This window comes from Mytilus californianus, unplaced genomic scaffold, assembly GCF_021869535.1.
Source record: "Mytilus californianus isolate M0D057914Y unplaced genomic scaffold, xbMytCali1.0.p SCAF_4, whole genome shotgun sequence".
NCBI classification, from domain to species: domain Eukaryota; kingdom Metazoa; phylum Mollusca; class Bivalvia; order Mytilida; family Mytilidae; genus Mytilus; species Mytilus californianus.
The window spans coordinates 3,632,159-3,651,754 of NW_026262690.1; the positions used below are offsets into that span (position 1 = coordinate 3,632,159).

At 34.0% G+C, this 19,596-nt stretch overlaps 1 protein-coding gene and 1 long non-coding RNA gene across 2 annotated transcripts in view; both read right to left on the reverse strand.

The window, feature by feature from the left end:
* The window catches only part of LOC127737308 (uncharacterized), a 160,941-nt gene that overhangs the window by 123,056 nt on the left and 18,289 nt on the right, over positions 1–19,596 (reverse strand). The gene's annotated exons all lie outside the window — the stretch shown is intronic.
* Positions 898–18,411, reverse strand: LOC127737315 (uncharacterized). Its single transcript, XR_007999386.1, has 4 exons — positions 18,183–18,411; positions 17,045–17,105; positions 15,442–15,515; positions 898–1,248 (listed from the first exon to the last, which is right to left on the reverse strand). It is a non-coding gene; the product is annotated as an uncharacterized LOC127737315 (long non-coding RNA).

The window sequence follows — 19,596 nt, forward strand, 5'->3', positions numbered from 1 at the left end:
TTTGTATTATCTTTCATTTTTGCTGGTGTGTTTTGTACGTGTGACTTTATGTGTTTCTTTGGTACTTATGACGTGGCTCTGTACTTTTAAAGATCCCACCATTTTGTAATTGTTCTATTATAATACCATTAAGTTATTGTTCTATTATAATTTTGAAAATACTTTAAACGACAAAATTATTTTACTCGCGTAGTGGTATTAACCATATGTGGATTCTTAAAAATTCTAAAGAACTTCTGGATAATTTTAAATCTAGGACTTTTTCTGAAATTAGTTTTAACAAAAACTTTTGATTTTTCAACCCTGTATACCACCATACCCCATGTGAAATTATAACTTTGAAAATACTTTGAACGACAAAATTATTTTATATTTTTTCCTGTGTGACGTTTACATTTTCTGGCGTCAAACACGCGACTCTACACTAAGAGTAGATGTGATTGCAGTCACAGGACTTTAAATATTTCAATCTTTTATGGGTTGATTTATAATACATATATAAGTAAGCAATGAATGTTGTTGTTAAATTTGCTAGATGCTTTTTGTGCTTCTTTGTTAAATGTTTGTTTGTTTTGAGATTGTGACACAGTGATGACTTACCCATATTTTGACAATGTTACCTATTATATCTGTTTTGTTCACGCATCGTTGTAAATATAATGGAATTTGACGCGACTGTCATACAAGTGAGAGGTTTAGCGCTATAAAACTAGGTTCAATCTACCATTTTCTACATTTGAAAATGCCTGTACCAAGTCAGGAATATGACAGTTGATGTCCATTCGTTTGATTTTATCATTTGATTTTGCCATTTGATTAGGGACTTTCCGTTTTGAATTTTCCTCGGAGTTTAGTATTTTTGTGATTTTACTTTTTTCCTTATCAAGAAACTACAAGTAAAGTTTGGATTTCGTTTTTAATTTATTCATCAGTGTAAATTAACAAGATGATTTGTAATAGAAGTGATTTATTATATCATTTGTTTTGTTAATTCAATTTAAAACTCTGAAAACATAAAATACAAAAGGAATGCAAACACTCCGAACCATAGGCATGTCTATTATGAATTAAAAAAAAAATAATAATAAAACAAATAACAGCTCTAATGTTAACTGCAGATAAATGACTCATCAATGTTTGTTTGCGAAAACTCAATCAGGTGTATACAGTTGTTGCCGATATTCAAGTTGTTGTCCATAAGTTGGCAGTTCACGCTATTCATTTCTATCTTCTAGTTAAAGTACTTTTCTGTAAAAAAATGAATTTGTCATTTGCATCAGCCTAATATAATCGATAACGTACAGGTTATTTACATAGGTTGCTGTCAAGGTTTTTTTCATTGGATTTATTGTTGATATTGTCCTGGCTTAATTTTGCATGAATAACTTGCTAGGGGTCACTATATTAACAACAATTAATCGATCAATCACAGCTTTTCTTTATTATATATGTAGGACTCAAATCTATGGTAGGTTCCAGATCTATGGAAGATTTCAAATCAATGGCAAATATGACGTCACAAATACCATACAAATCATAAATCTATGGCAGTTTTAAGTTTTCTCCAAATCTTTTGTAGATTTTGAAATTGCGTAATTGTCCATGGAAGAGTAAACTATAGCGTCACAATTTAAATAACGTCATATTACCCGGGACTCACAGAGTTTAACAAACAAATACAAAGCTAGAGAAACACTTTCCGTTTCCCCTCTTGACGGTTTACAGGAAGATGTGGCATTTTAACCAGAGGAGAGACATCATATGCTGTACCGTCCTAATACCGCGATGAATAAAGGCAACACTATTTTTAGAAGCGAATATTTCAGGAAAGAAATTATATAGTTAATAGTTTAGCATCTACGGCTTGCAAAGTACATAAAGTGAGGGATGAAATCACAGGATACCACTTTGACTTAAATGTTATCAGTTAAAAAAGATTTATTAAAACCAAAATAAATATTATATAAAAAGGCAAATTGTTCAATTCTTTATTCAAACTGCATTTTGGTTTGTTAATAGACTTCATTTTGACTAGTTGGTTAAATGACTGGGTAAAACAAGTACCGTGTACAGAGTAGGGAATGCTTATCCTCCCGGGGCACATCATTTCACTTCTAAACTTTGTTTCAGTATATATCACTTCCTCACTTAGGAAATATTATGGTCGCCATCACAATCTGGTTGACCGTTGTCCTATATGTTCTGCCATTTATTTGTATTGTAGTCCTGTCATGTATTGTTGTCATTTTAATGTTATATTTAACATTGCCATAAAAGCGGGAGGTTTGGCTAGCCACAAAACCAGGTTCAACCCACCATTTTTTTCTTAAAATGTCCTGTACCAAGTCAGGAATATGGCCATTGTTATATTATAGTTTTTTTCTGTGTGTGTTACATTTTATTGTTGTGTTTCTGTTATGTCGTAGTTCTCCTCGTATATTTGATGTGTTTCCCTCAGTTTTAGTTTGTTACCCGGATTTGTTTTTTTCTCAATCGATTTATGGATTTCGAACAGCGGTATACTACTGTTGCCTTTATTTATGGAAGGTCCAATTCACAGATGGTTATGAATATGCTCCCGTTGACGTATTCCTAATCCGTTTTTCGAATACTGACTAATAATTACTAAAGGCTTTTCGTTACCTTTGGACATTACTACGGGTGCCGCATTTATATCATGGTATAGATTTGGAAACTAGAAATTCCGCCACAGATTAGGTCACTACAAAATTTCCCATAGATTTGCATTTAAAAAATCTGCCATAGATTTGGAATGGCAAGACGTCATATTTACCATAGATTGGGAATCTGCCATAGATCTGGAACCCGCCATGGATGTGAGTTCTAAATATATACATGTATCCTTCAGTTGTAATTATCCAGGTATATTTGGACAAGAGTAAAAAGACTAGTTACGAGTTATTGTAGAATCGTGACTAGGCTTTTCATAATAGTGAACATTTTTTTGTCATACAAATTTACGCATTATCTATTATACGTGTTATAGTTAGTTTTCATCCTGTTGATAGTAAAGAAATATCAGCACTTTGATTTCTCCCGACAGGCAGTAAGACACTTGCCAAAATGTAGCATCCAGTTGGTTGTGCGAAATGTATCAATACACAGCCCGTCTGATCGGAATGCAGACAGAACCTTGTATTTGGAAAGAGTGTCACAGTCTGCACGTTTAAACAATTTTGCAACAATTCTTTGAGGGGTCTATGTGTGCATGTTGCAAGGTTTGAGTTCAAATGTTTGGCCTCTATTCAACATAACATTTTATCAGGAAAGTGTATATGAAATAATGATTTACTATCCTATATGTACTATCACCATGATCACTTTCAATACAAAAATTATGTTTTGGCGTCTTTTTCATATCTATTTGTATGCTTTTTTGAATATTCAAGTTATTTGTGTTTGTCTATCTGTAATGCAGGTTATAACAGTTATTGCTGCTTCGTCCCACTAATAAGTTAACAGTATATATTGCTGCTTGGTCCCACAAATAAGTTAGGAGTATATATTGCTGCTTGGTCCCACTAATAAATTAACAGTATATATTGCTGCTTGGTTACACTAATAAGTTAAGAGTATATGTTGCTGCTTGGTCCCACTAATAAGTTAACAGTATATATTGCTGCTTGGTCCCACTAATACTTTAATAGTATATATTGCTGCTTGGTCCCACAAATAAGTTAAGAGTATATATTGCTGCTTGGTCCCACAAATAACTTAAGAGTATATATTGCTGCTTGGTCCCACTAATAAATTAACAGTATATCTTGCTGCTTGGTTACACTAATAAGTTAAGAGTATATGTTGCTGCTTGGTCCCACTAATAAGTTAACAGTATATATTGCTGCTTGGTTCCACTAATATTTTAATAGTATATATTGCTGCTTGGTCCCACAAATAAGTTAAGAGTATATATTGCTGCTTGGTCCAACTAATAAATTAACAGTATATATTGCTGCTTGTTCCCACTAATAAGTTAAGAGTATATATTGCTGCATGGTCCCACTAATAAGTTAAGATTATATATTGCTGCTTGGTCCCACTAATAAGTTAAGAGTATATATTGCTGCTTGGTCCCACTAATAAGTTAAGAGTATATATTGCTGCTTGGTCCCACTAATAAGTTAAGAGTATATATTGCTGCTTGGTCCAACTTATAAGTTAAGAGTATATATTGCTGCTTGGTCCAACTAATACGTTAACAGTATATATTGCTGCTTGGTCCCACTAATAAGTTAAGAGTATATATTGCTGCTTGGTCCCACAAATACGTTAAGAGTATATATTGCTGCTTGGCCCCACTAATAAGTTAAGAGTATATATTCTGCTTGGTCCCACTAATAAGTTAAGAGTATACATTGCTGTTTGGTCCCACTTAAAAGTTAAGAGTATATATTGCTGCTTGGTCCCACTAATAAGTTAAGAGTATATATTGCTGCTTGGTCCCACAAATAAGTTAAGAGTATAAATTGCTGCTTGGTCCCACTATAAATTAACAGTATATATTGTTGCTTGGTCCCACTAATAAGTTAAGAGTATATATTGCTGCTTGGTCCCACAAATAAGTTAAGATTATATATTGCTGCTTGGTCCCACTAATAAGTTAGGAGTATATATTGCCGCTTGGTCCCACTAAAAAGTTAAGAGGATATATTGCTGCTTGGTCCCACTAATAAGTTAAGAGTATATATTGCTGCTTGGTCCCACTAAAAAGTTAAGAGTATATATTGCTGCTTGGTCCCACTAAGAAGTTAAGAGTATATATTGCTGCTTGGTCCCACTAATAAGTTAAGAGTATATATTGCTGCTTGGTCCAACTAATACGTTAAGAGTATATATTGCTGCTTGGTCCCACTAATAAGTTAAGAGTATATATTGCTGCTTGGTCCCACAAATACGTTAAGAGTATATATTGCTGCTTGGCCCCACTAATACGTTAACAGTATATATTCTGCTTGGTCCCACTAATAAGTTAAGAGTGTATATTGCTGCTTGGTACCACTTATACGTTAAGAGTATATAGTGCTGCTTGGTCCCACTAATAAGTTAACAGTATATATTGCTGCTTGGTCCAACTAATACGTTAACAGTATATATTGCTGCTTGGTCCCACAAATAAGTTAAGAGTATACATTGCTGCTTGGTCCCACTATAAATTAACAGTATATATTGCTGCTTGGTCCCACTAATAAGTTAACAGTATATATTGCTGCTTGGTCCCACTAATAACTTAAGATTATATATTGCTGCTTGGTCCCACTAATAAGTTAAGAGTATATATTGCTGCTTGGTCCCACTGAAAAGTTAAGAGTATATATTGCTGCTTGGTCCCACTAATAAGTTAAGAGTATATATTGCTGCTTGGTCCCACTAATAAGTTAAGAGTATATATTGCAGCTTGGTCCCACTCATAAGTTAAGAGTATATATTGCTGCTTGGTCCAACTAATACGTTAACAGTATATATTGCTGCTTGGTCCCACTAATAAGTTAATAGTATATATTGCTGCTTGGTCCCACAAATACGTTAAGAGTATATATTGCTGCTTGGCCCCACTAATAAGTTAACAGTATATATTCTGCTTGGTCCCACTAATAAGTTAAGAGTATATATTCTGCTTGGTCCCACTAATACGTTAAGAGTATATATTGCTGCTTGGTACCACTAATACGTTAAGAGTATATATTGCTGCTTGGTCCAACTTATAAGTTAAGAGTATATATTGCTGCTTGGTCCAACTAATACGTTAACAGTATATATTGCTGCTTGGTCCCACTAATAAGTTAAGAGTATATATTGCTGCTTGGTCCCACAAATACGTTAAGAGTATATATTGCTGCTTGGCCCCACTAATAAGTTAAGAGTATATATTCTGCTTGGTCCCACTAATAAGTTAAGAGTATACATTGCTGTTTGGTCCCACTAAAAAGTTAAGAGTATATATTGCTGCTTGGTCCCACTAATAAGTTAAGAGTATATATTGCTGCTTGGTCCCACAAATAAGTTAAGAGTATATATTGCTGCTTGGTCCCACTATAAATTAACAGTATATATTGTTGCTTGGTCCCACTAATAAGTTAAGAGTATATATTGCTGCTTGGTCCCACTAATAAGTTAAGATTATATATTGCTGCTTGGTCCCACTAATAAGTTAAGAGTATATATTGCCGCTTGGTCCCACTAAAAAGTTAAGAGGATATATTGCTGCTTGGTCCCACTAATAAGTTAAGAGTATATATTGCTGCTTGGTCCCACAAATAAGTTAAGAGTATATATTGCTGCTTGGTCCCACTATAAATTAACAGTATATATTGTTGCTTGGTCCCACTAATAAGTTAAGAGTATATATTGCTGCTTGGTCCCACTAATAAGTTAAGATTATATATTGCTGCTTGGTCCCACTAATAAGTTAAGAGTATATATTGCCGCTTGGTCCCACTAAAAAGTTAAGAGGATATATTGCTGCTTGGTCCCACTAATAAGTTAAGAGTATATATTGCTGCTTGGTCCCACAAAAAAGTTAAGAGTATATATTGCTGCTTGGTCCCACTAATAAGTTAAGAGTATATATTGCTGCTTGGTCCCACTAATAAGTTAAGAGTATATATTGCTGCTTGGTCCAACTAATACGTTAACAGTATATAGTGCTGCTTGGTCCCACTAATAAGTTAAGAGTATATATTGCTGCTTGGTCCCACAAATACGTTAAGAGTATATATTGCTGCTTGGCCCCACTAATACGTTAACAGTATATACTCTGCTTGGTCCCACTAATAAGTTAAGAGTGTATATTGCTGCTTGGTACCACTTATACGTTAAGAGTATATAGTGCTGCTTGGTCCCACTAATAAGTTAACAGTATATATTGCTGCTTGGTCCAACTAATACGTTAACAGTATATATTGCTGCTTGGTCCCACAAATAAGTTAAGAGTATACATTGCTGCTTGGTCCCACTATAAATTAACAGTATATTTTGCTGCTTGGTCCCACTAATAAGTTAACAGTATATATTGCTGCTTGGTCCCACTAATAACTTAAGATTATATATTGCTGCTTGGTCCCACTAATAAGTTAAGAGTATATATTGCTGCTTGGTCCCACTGAAAAGTTAAGAGTATATATTGCTGCTTGGTCCCACTAATAAGTTAAGAGTATATATTGCTGCTTGGTCCCACTAATAAGTTAAGAGTATATATTGCTGCTTGGTCCCACTTATAAGTTAAGAGTATATATTGCTGCTTGGTCCAACTAATACGTTAACAGTATATATTGCTGCTTGGTCCCACTAATAAGTTAATAGTATATATTGCTGCTTGGTCCCACAAATACGTTAAGAGTATATATTGCTGCTTGGCCCCACTAATAAGTTAACAGTATATATTCTGCTTGGTCCCACTAATAAGTTAAGAGTATATATTGCTGCTTGGTACCACTAATACGTTAAGAGTATATATTGCTGCTTGGTCCCACTAATACGTGAACAGTATATATTGCTGCTTGGTCCAACTAATAAGTTAACAGTATATATTGCTGCTTGATCCCAATAATAAGTTAACAGTATATATTGCTGCTAGGTCCCACTAATACGTTAACAGTATAAATTGCTGCTTGGTCTTACTAATAACTTAACTGTATATATTGCTGCTTGGTCCAACTATAAATTAACAGTATATATTGCTGCTTAGTCCCACTAATAAGTTAACAGTATATATTGCTGCTTGGTCCCACTAATAAGTTAAGATTATATATTGCTGCTTGGTCCCACTAATAAGTTAAGAGTATATAGTGCTGCTTGGTCCCACTAAAAAGTTAAGAGTATATATTGCTGCTTGGTCCCACTAATAAGTTAAGAGTATATATTGCTGCTTGGTCCCACTAATAAGTTAAGAGTATATATTGCTGCTTGGTTCCACTAATAAGTTTAGAGTATATATTGCTGCTTGGTCCCACTTATAAGTTAAGAGTATATATTGCTGCTTGGTCCCACAAATACGTTAAGAGTATATATTGCTGCTTGGCCTTCCTTATAAGTTAACAGTATATATTCTGCTTGGTCCCACTAAAAAGCTAAGAGTATATATTGCTGCTTGGTACCACTAATACGTTAAGAGTATATAGTGCTGCTTGGTCCCACTAATACGTTAACAGTATATAGTGCTGCTTGGTCCCACTAATACGTTAACAGTATATATTGCTGCTTCGTCCCACAAAAGAGTTAAGAGTATACATTGCTGCTTGGTCCCACTATAAATTAACAGTATATATTGCTGCTTGGTCCCACTATAAATTAACAGTATATATTGCTGCTTGGTACCACTAATACGTTAAGAGTATATATTGCTGCTTGGTCCCACTAATAAGTTAAGATTATATATTGCTGCTTGGTCCCACTAATAAGTTAAGAGTATATATTGCTGCTTGGTCCCACTAAAAAGTTAAGAGTATATATTGCTGCTTGGTCCCACTAATAAGTTAAGAGTATATATTGCTGCTTGGTCCCACTAATAAGTTTAGAGTATATATTGCTGCTTGGTCCCACTAAAAAGTTAAGAGTATATATTGCTGCTTGGTCCAACTTATAAGTTAAGAGTATATATTGCTGCTTGGTCCAACTAATACGTTAACAGTATATATTGCTGATTGGTCCCACTAATAAGTTAAGAGTATATATTGCTGCTTGGTCCCACAAATACGTTAAGAGTATATATTGCTGCTTGGCCCCACTAATAAGTTAACAGTATATATTCTGCTTGGTCCCACTAATAAGTTAAGAGTATATACTGCTGTTTGGTCCCACTTAAAAGTTAAGAGTATATATTGCTGCTTGGTCCCACTAATAAGTTAAGAGTATATATTGCTGCTTGGTCCCACAAATAAGTTAAGAGTATATATTGCTGCTTGGTCCCACTATAAATTAACAGTATATATTGCTGCTTGGTCCCACTAATAAGTTAAGAGTATATATTGCTGCTTGGTCCCACAAATAAGTTAAGATTATATATTGCTGCTTGGTCCCACTAATAAGTTAAAGAGTATATATTGCAGCTTGGTCCCACTAAAAAGTTAAGAGTATATATTGCTGCTTGGTCCCACTAATAAGTTAAGAGTATATATTGCTGCTTGGTCTCACTAATAAGTTAAAGAGTATATATTGCAGCTTGGTCCCACTAAAAAGTTAAGAGTATATATTGCTGCTTGGTCCCACTAATAAGTTAAGAGTATATATTGCTGCTTGGTCCCACTAATAAGTTAAGAGTATATATTGCTGCTTGGTCCCACAAATACGTTAAGAGTATATATTGCTGCTTGGCCCCACTAATAAGTTAAGAGTATATATTCTGCTTGGTCCCACTAATAAGTTAAGAGTATATACTGCTGTTTGGTCCCACTTAAAAGTTAAGAGTATATATTGCTGCTTGGTCCCACTAATAAGTTAAGAGTATATATTGCTGCTTGGTCCCACAAATAAGTTAAGAGTATATATTGCTGCTTGGTCCCACTATAAATTAACAGTATATATTGGTGCTTGGTCCCACTAATAAGTTAAGAGTATATATTGCTGCTTGGTCCCACAAATAAGTTAAGATTATATATTGCTGCTTGGTCCCACTAATAAGTTAAAGAGTATATATTGCAGCTTGGTCCCACTACAAAGTTAAGAGTATATATTGCTGCTTGGTCCCACTAATAAGTTAAGAGTATATATTGCTGCTTGGTCCAACTTATAAGTTAAGAGTATATATTGCTGCTTGGTCCAACTAATACGTTAACAGTATATATTGCTGCTTGGTCCCACTAATAAGTTAAGAGTATATATTGCTGCTTGGTCCCACAAATACGTTAAGAGTATATATTGCTGCTTGGCCCCACTAATAAGTTAACAGTATATATTCTGCTTGGTCCCACTAATAAGTTAAGAGTGTATATTGCTGCTTGGTACCACTAATACGTTAAGAGTATATAGTGCTGCTTGGTCCCACTAATAAGTTAACAGTATATATTGCTGCTTGGTCCAACTAATACGTTAACAGTATATATTGCTGCTTGGTCCCACAAATAAGTTAAGAGTATACATTGCTGCTTGGTCCCACTAATAAGTTAAGAGTGTATATTGCTGCTTGGTACCACTAATACGTTAAGAGTATATAGTGCTGCTTGGTCCCACTAATAAGTTAACAGTATATATTGCTGCTTGGTCCAACTAATACGTTAACAGTATATATTGCTGCTTGGTCCCACAAATAAGTTAAGAGTATACATTGCTGCTTGGTCCCCCTATAATTTAACAGTATATATTGCTGCTTGGTCCCACTAATAAGTTAACAGTATATATTGCTGCTTGGTCCAACTAATACGTTAACAGTATATATTGCTGCTTGGTCCCACAAATAAGTTAAGAGTATACATTGCTGCTTGGTCCCCCTATAATTTAACAGTATATATTGCTGCTTGGTCCCACTAATAAGTTAACAGTATATATTGCTGCTTGGTCCCACTAATAAGTTAAGAGTATATATTGCTGCTTGGTCCCACAAATACGTTAAGAGTATATATTGCTGCTTGGCCCCACTAATAAGTTAAGAGTATATATTCTGCTTGGTCCCACTAATAAGTTAAGAGTATATACTGCTGTTTGGTCCCACTTAAAAGTTAAGAGTATATATTGCTGCTTGGTCCCACTAATAAGTTAAGAGTATATATTGCTGCTTGGTCCCACAAATAAGTTAAGAGTATATATTGCTGCTTGGTCCCACTATAAATTAACAGTATATATTGGTGCTTGGTCCCACTAATAAGTTAAGAGTATATATTGCTGCTTGGTCCCACAAATAAGTTAAGATTATATATTGCTGCTTGGTCCCACTAATAAGTTAAAGAGTATATATTGCAGCTTGGTCCCACTACAAAGTTAAGAGTATATATTGCTGCTTGGTCCCACTAATAAGTTAAGAGTATATATTGCTGCTTGGTCCAACTTATAAGTTAAGAGTATATATTGCTGCTTGGTCCAACTAATACGTTAACAGTATATATTGCTGCTTGGTCCCACTAATAAGTTAAGAGTATATATTGCTGCTTGGTCCCACAAATACGTTAAGAGTATATATTGCTGCTTGGCCCCACTAATAAGTTAACAGTATATATTCTGCTTGGTCCCACTAATAAGTTAAGAGTGTATATTGCTGCTTGGTACCACTAATACGTTAAGAGTATATAGTGCTGCTTGGTCCCACTAATAAGTTAACAGTATATATTGCTGCTTGGTCCAACTAATACGTTAACAGTATATATTGCTGCTTGGTCCCACAAATAAGTTAAGAGTATACATTGCTGCTTGGTCCCACTAATAAGTTAAGAGTGTATATTGCTGCTTGGTACCACTAATACGTTAAGAGTATATAGTGCTGCTTGGTCCCACTAATAAGTTAACAGTATATATTGCTGCTTGGTCCAACTAATACGTTAACAGTATATATTGCTGCTTGGTCCCACAAATAAGTTAAGAGTATACATTGCTGCTTGGTCCCCCTATAATTTAACAGTATATATTGCTGCTTGGTCCCACTAATAAGTTAACAGTATATATTGCTGCTTGGTCCAACTAATACGTTAACAGTATATATTGCTGCTTGGTCCCACAAATAAGTTAAGAGTATACATTGCTGCTTGGTCCCCCTATAATTTAACAGTATATATTGCTGCTTGGTCCCACTAATAAGTTAACAGTATATATTGCTGCTTGGTCCCACTAATAAGTTAAGATTATATATTGCTGCTTGATCCCACAAATAAGTTAAGAGTATATATTGCTGCTTGGTCCCACTGAAAAGTTAAGAGTATATATTGCTGCTTGGTCCCACTAATAAGTTAAGAGTATATATTGCTGCTTGGTCCCACTAATAAGATAAGAGTATATATTGCTGCTTGGTCCCACTTATAAGTTAAGAGTATATATTGCTGCTTGGTCCAACTAATACGTTAACAGTATATATTGCTGCTTGGTCCCACTAATAAGTTAAGAGTATATATTGCTGCTTGGTCCCACAAATACGTTAAGAGTATATATTGCTGCTTGGCCCCACTAATAAGTTAACAGTATATATTCTGCTTGGTCCCACTAATAAGTTAAGAGTATATATTGCTGCTTGGTACCACTAATACGTTAAGAGTATATATTGCTGCTTGGTCCCACTGTTACGTGAACAGTATATATTGCTGCTTGGTCAAACTAATAAGTTAACAGTATACATTGCTGCTTGATCCCAATAATAAGTTAACAGTATATATTGCTGCTTGGTCCCACTAATACGTTAACAGTATATATTGCTGCTTGGTCTTACTAATAACTTAACAGTATATATTGCTGCTTGGTCCCACTATAAATTAACAGTATATATTGCTGCTTGGTCCCACTAATAAGTTAAGAGTATATATTGCTGCTTGGTCCCACTAATAAGTTAAGATTATATATTGCTGCTTGGTCCCACTAATAAGTTAAGAGTATATATTGCTGCTTGGTCCCACTAAAAAGTTAAGAGTATATATTGCTGCTTGGTCCCACTAATAAGTTAAGAGTATATATTGCTGCTTGGTCCCACTAATAAGTTAAGAGTATATATTGCTGCTTGGTCCAACTTATAAGTTAAGAGTATATATTGCTGCTTGGTCCAACTTATAAGTTAACAGTATATATTGCTGCTTGGTCCAACTAATACGTTAACAGTATATATTGCTGCTTGGTCCCACAAATACGTTAAGAGTATATATTGCTGCTTGGCCCCACTAATAAGTTAACAGTATATATTCTGCTTGGTCCCACTAATAAGTTAAGAGTATATATTGCTGCTTGGTACCACTAATACGTTAAGAGTATATAGTGCTGCTTGGTCCCACTAATAAGTTAACAGTATGTATTGCTGCTTGGTCCCACTAATACGTTAACAGTATATATTGCTGCTTGGTCCCACAAATAAGTTAAGAGTATACATTGCTGCTTGGTCCCACTATAAATTAACAGTATATATTGCTGCTTGGTCCCACTAATAAGTTAACAGTATATATTGCTGCTTGGTCCCATTAATAAGTTAAGATTAGATATTGCTGCTTGGTCCCACTAATAAGTTAAGAGTATATATTGCAGCTTGGTCCCACTGAAAAGTTAAGATAATATATTGCTGCTTGGTCCCACTAATAAGTTAAGAGTTTATATTGCTGCTTGGTCCCACTAATAGGTTAAGAGTATATATTGCTGCTTGGTCCCACTTATAAGTTAAGAGTATATATTGCTGCTTGGTCCCACTAATACGTTAACAGTATATATTGCTGCGTGGACCCACTTATAAGTTAAGAGTATATATTGCTGCTTGGTCCCACAAATACGTTAAGAGTATATATTGCTGCTTGGCCCCACTAATAAGTTAACAGTATATATTCTGCTTGGTCCCACTAATAAGTTAAAGAGTATATATTGCAGCTTGGTCCCACTAAAAAGTTAAGAGTATATATTGCTGCTTGGTCCCACTAATAAGTTAAGAGTATATATTGCTGCTTGGTCCCACTAATAAGTTAAGAGTATATATTGCTGCTTGGTCCCACTAATAAGTTAAGAGTATATATTGCTGCTTGGTCCAACTTATAAGTTAAGAGTATATATTGCTGCTTGGTCCCACTAATACGTTAACAGTATATATTGCTGCTTGGTCCCACTAATAAGTTAAGAGTATATATTGCTGCTTGGTCCCACTAATAAATTAAAGAGTATATATTGCAGCTTGGTCCCACTAAAAAGTTAACAGTATATATTGCTGCTTGGTCCCACTAATAAGTTAAGAGTATATATTGCTGGTTGGTCCCACTAATAAGTTAAGAGTATATATTGCTGCTTGGTCCCACTAATAAGTTAAGAGTATATATTGCTGCTTGGTCCAACTTATAAGTTAAAGAGTATATATTGCAGCTTGGTCCCACTAAAAAGTTAAGAGTATATATTGCTGCTTGGTCCCACTAATAAGTTAAGAGTATATATTGCTGCTTGGTCCCACTAATAAGTTAAGAGTATATATTGCTGCTTGGTCCCACTAATAAGTTAAGAGTATTTATTGCTGCTTGGTCCAACTTATAAGTTAAGAGTATATATTGCTGCTTGGTCCCACCAATACGTTAACAGTATATATTGCTGCTTGGTCCCACTAATAAGTTAAGAGTATATATTGCTGCTTGGTCCCACAAATACGTTAAGAGTATATATTGCTGCTTGGCCCCACTAATAAGTTAACAGTATATATTCTGCTTGGTCCCACTAATAAGTTAAGAGTGTATATTGCTGCTTGGTACCACTAATACGTTAAGAGTATATAGTGCTGCTTGGTCCCACTAATAAGTTAACAGTATATATTGCTGCTTGGTCCAACTAATACGTTAACAGTATATATTGCTGCTTGGTCCCACAAATAAGTTAAGAGTATACATTGCTGCTTGGTCCCACTATAATTTAACAGTATATATTGCTGCTTGGTCCCACTAATAAGTTAACAGTATATATTGCTGCTTGGTCCCACAAATAAGTTAAGAGTATACATTGCTGCTTGGTCCCACTATAATTTAACAGTATATATTGCTGCTTGGTCCCACTAATAAGTTAACAGTATATATTGCTGCTTGGTCCCACTAATAAGTAAAGAGTATATATTGCTGCCTTGTCCCACTAATAAGTTAAGAGTATATGTTGCTGCTTGGTCCCACTAATAAGTTAAGAGTATTTGTTGCTGCTTGGTACCACTAATAAGTTAAGAGTATATGTTGCTGCTTGGTCCCACTAATAAGTTAAGAGTGTATGTTGCTGCTTGGTCCCACTAATAAGTTAAGAGTATATGTTGCTGCTTGGTCCCACTAATAGGTTAAGAGTATATGTTGCTGCTTGGTCCTACTAATACGTTAAGAGTATATGAAATTATATATTACAATACTATGTTTGCTCGTAGCTGCAGGAGCCATAAGCTTTTCATTGACGTCCTTGATTTTTTTTAACGTTGTTTTAATTTTTAAATCAGTTGTGCGTGTGTGTGTTTGGTGTATGTTTGCACTATTGTCTTCTGGATCCAACTATTTTGCTCAGATCTGAATTTGAACATTTCTTTTGTCGTTTGTCAATCAAGTGTCAATTTCGTAAGATTGTGATGCAGGTTATATTATAGAATGGTGTCATCCGATGGTTACCGAACCTCAGCGACCAAATCAGTACCAACAGATGCATTTGAAGTCTGTTTTTATACAGAGAGTACAAGGTTAGAGTCGGACTTACTAATTAACTATTCTCTTCTTGGATTTCAACAACTACAATAACAAGAAACAACATTCGATATTTCATGCATACGCCAAAATATATAGGAAAACCGAAATCTCATTCTATTGAAATACTTACTTTTAATGACTATTATTAAGCCAGTGATAAACGCTATAAACGCTACAATTCCAATACATATTCCAATTATGGCTCTGAAATATATATAAATGATAAATCATGTATACGATAAAAACATATCTTGCATCATGTTTTTTTCATACCAATGTAACTGTTTCCTGTTCTATTGATAGGTATAGATGACGAAAACAGCAATCTGTGTCAAATCATTGTTAAACAACTGAATACCGTTTGCGTGTTCTTATTTTTCTTTACAATATAGAATAAATCGACATGATTAAATTATTGAACAGATTATGAGGGTTAGTTATGAGTAAGAAATTACTTACAAAATTGCAGGTATACATGAATGGGATAACATGTATTGTCGACAAAACCATATACAACATAGAATGATTTGAAATGACTATACATTGAACAGATTAAGAGGGTAATTTTCGAGTAAGCAGATTTACCTACACAATGGTAGGTATACGTGAAGAGGATAAAATGTATAATCGACAAAAACACAGCTCATAAACATATATAAGTCCACCTCATGTGTGTATGTCTCTGGTTATAGCTGGCAACATGAAATCAAGTGGTTGTTGTTGCTCGTTGTTTACCATATATGCTTTCGTTAATTTTTTCAGTGCTGGTAATGCAGTTGCTGTCTTTTTAATACATGTTTCATATTTGTAACGCGTAATCCTTACCTTTTGATATTAGCTTTACTGAAGGACGTTCGGTGACCTGTAATTGATCACATATTTGTCATTTTCTCTTGATGGGTGATTGTCTCATTGCAATCATACCATATATCCTTATTTCTCTAATTCTTCGTCAATTTATCCCTTTCTGCACCCATTGTATAAAAAAAATTTAATGAACGTGTGGTTCGTTTGATCTCAGTTCTTCATTGGTTAAAATCCGATTATGACGTCGAATTTTCTTGCTTTCCTCTGAATTTCCTATTGTGACGGCATGAAAAAAGGCGACCATGCCTGATGACGTCACATAGAAAGAACACATCTTTTTGCAGATCATTCGAAAAGAAGGAAAACATTTGCCTGCGTATTGTTTGAAAATCATTAGAGAAGCAGATTCCACCACCAAATCTCGTGTAATACGATATTTATCCACTCTCGACTCTCGACAGTTAAATTTTAAATATTTAAAACGCTCGGCCAGCCTCGCGTTTTAAATTTGAAAATTTAACTGTCTCGAGTGGATAAATATTGTATCACATCGATGCAGTGGTAGAATCTATATTTCTATAATGTTTACCAACAGAGCAAATAGATAAAATTTTAAAATGATGTATTAGAACTTTCTTTAGAGTTGAATTGATAGGATCACAACGTTATAAGACTGATGCTTATCGTCAAGCTTACACCTAGTGAAAATACAGCACTTATATAGCTTAAACAGTTTAACGTTTTAAGATTTAAAAAAAAGCATTGGTAGTATTTTAAGGAGGTGGAATGTAATTTTAAAACTTATATTGCTCTAAATTATACCACATTCGTTGTTTCTCCTCGTTCAGTTACAGCTTTTCATATGTGGTGCCTTGTATTAAGTCATATTTTAGATTTAGGCAATATCGACATTTTAAAATACTTACCCAATACTTAAACAGCTTGAGCCTGTGTAAACGTAACCCGCAGGACAGGTAGGATCGACACCTGTAAAATGCGTGCTCATTTAACGTTTAATCTTACATTTGTCTACCAATGCACCGACAAAAAGAGATACAGAGGGACATTCAAATTCATAAGTAAAAAAAAAAAACTGACATCGCCAGGGTTACAAAAAAAAAAGACCAACAAACACGCAATAGAAAACAAAACAAAACCTAGAAAACGCAGATAATGTTAAAATGAAATATTTATACCATGCAAACGTAAATTAAGATGCAAATACAATAACAATTGTTTTTTTCATCGAATCTAAGGAGAAAAACAAATATAAAAGGCAAATACAGTTAATTACCAGTTATTATATAATTGCTAAATTGAAATATAACACAAAATACAAAAGCATAATTTTGTACCTTTAAAGATTCCAAATATTTTTTTCGACTAATACATCTAAAATAAAGGTCCATGTTTAAACAACAATAAATGTTAAATTGATTACTTGTGTAAATAAAAAACTATAAATTGTTGATGACTAGAACAGACATTTAAGTCAAATGCAGACCCTATAAGTCTCATTAAAGAATCAGTGGCAATTTCTGACATTTTGACTCAACTGAAGACAAAACCATTGTTATTATCATGATTGAATGTTCTAAACGGATTTCCGACAATATACTCCGGTTAATTACTGTAGCCTTAATTCCTACTTATAAACAAAATTACACAATAGACACGGTCTTTAAATGACCCCTTATCCCTTTCTGCATATAGAAGTAGAAGGGGTATACTATTTACGTCTTATTGTTTTTGCAGATGCTATTTTTGTTTATATTCCAAAAATAGTTTTGACGATCGCATTCTTTTGTTCATACGATCGGCAATCAGCATTTTGGAAGTGAATAAGCTAAGATTCCCTATTCATTAAAAATTGAAGTTTTGGCTCGATTTGCCGTATCTGTTCAATGTATTAAATTTTCTCACGTTTGTATGTATTAATGCACCCTTGTCTATCGCATTTTTGGGTAGAAACGTCCTGTCGAAATTAAATCCAGAAAATTGTGTCAGACGGTACAAATCTATTAAGAATGTTTTTTTTATTTAATGTTTTAAGAAGATACTCACCAAGCACTGAAGAAATAAACACCAGAATAATTATCAGTAAGGCATCCATTGTACTTTTTTGTAAATTTGTAAAAGTAACTTCAAGCAGATAATAATAATGTAATTTTCTGAGTATACACTTTCTTTTGCTATTTTTGCTTAGATAAATATGGATAAACTGTCTGATGAATTTAACTACCCCGATACAGTTAATGTAATGCACTATTGTTTTAATAAATCAGCTTTTAAAAAACGTTTTGTAACTCATACTTTACTTGACTGATGATTAGATGACAAGACAGTATCAATAGATTTAAAATCTAAAAATCATAATATTTTAAAATGCATCATTTAAAACTTAAAGCACGATGACAGCCTTTAACCCTTAGGTCGACCTTTAACACAATACAAACAAAGGATGGAATGCAACGTTGCGAAAATAAAGGCTATCGCCCCAATCAACCAGTTCAACTTCCTTGGGAACAGAGCGACCGGATAATTAACCAATTAACAATAAGTAACATTTAGAAAATATTCCCCCTGAATTGAAAAGACAAAATTAGCCGTATGGAAACTTCTCTGATTGATATTATGATTACAATTTATAATTACCAGCAAAATGGTCTTTGACTAGCTAGATTATCTAGAACTTAGGACAAACAAATAGACAATAATAGTGTACTGACATGTCAAAGATATAAGGATGAGGCTTAGAAACGGAGAAATGCGAGGTTCAATTGTTTATTGTGTTATTGTTATTTATTTGATTTAAATATTGGGAAAAAATCCCCCTTTAAAAGGGCCTCATAACTTACGGAGTAATATTATAACACAATGAAATGGATCTGTTGAAAAAAATCCGATGGTGAATTAATTCGTTTGAGTATGGACTAAAATATCAACAATAAGCATAAAGATAATAATTTATAGGTTTTATAACCTAAAAATATTAACAAGTGAAATATGTTTTTCCAACAATTGTAAAATAAATAAATTTGAGTTGTTCCACGCTTCGTTGTTTACATTGGTCATCAATAATTAATTATAGTTCCGGCAACTACTATTTAAATATTCATTAGGAAAGGTGATATCGGGTCAGTGACTGTATATGACATAGAAATATACAATCAACACATTTTGACTGCTCAAATAGAACGAGTGCAGTATAAAGTTCGATAGACTGTTAATGTATGTTTTAATATACCTATTTTTACTAGTAACTAGACAATATGAACATCAGTTGGATTTTTCGTTTTCACTTGCAAATTCTTCGTCTGTTTCCTGCTCTTTGGTCAGGTTGGTGTCTCATTGACACATTCCCCATTTCCATTCTCAATTTTATCTATTAAAGTTAGATCTCTAGGCGGTCTAAGTTTGAATCAACTTGAAGTGTTTTGCATACTGTTTCCTGACAGTTGTTTTCCATTCGTTTATT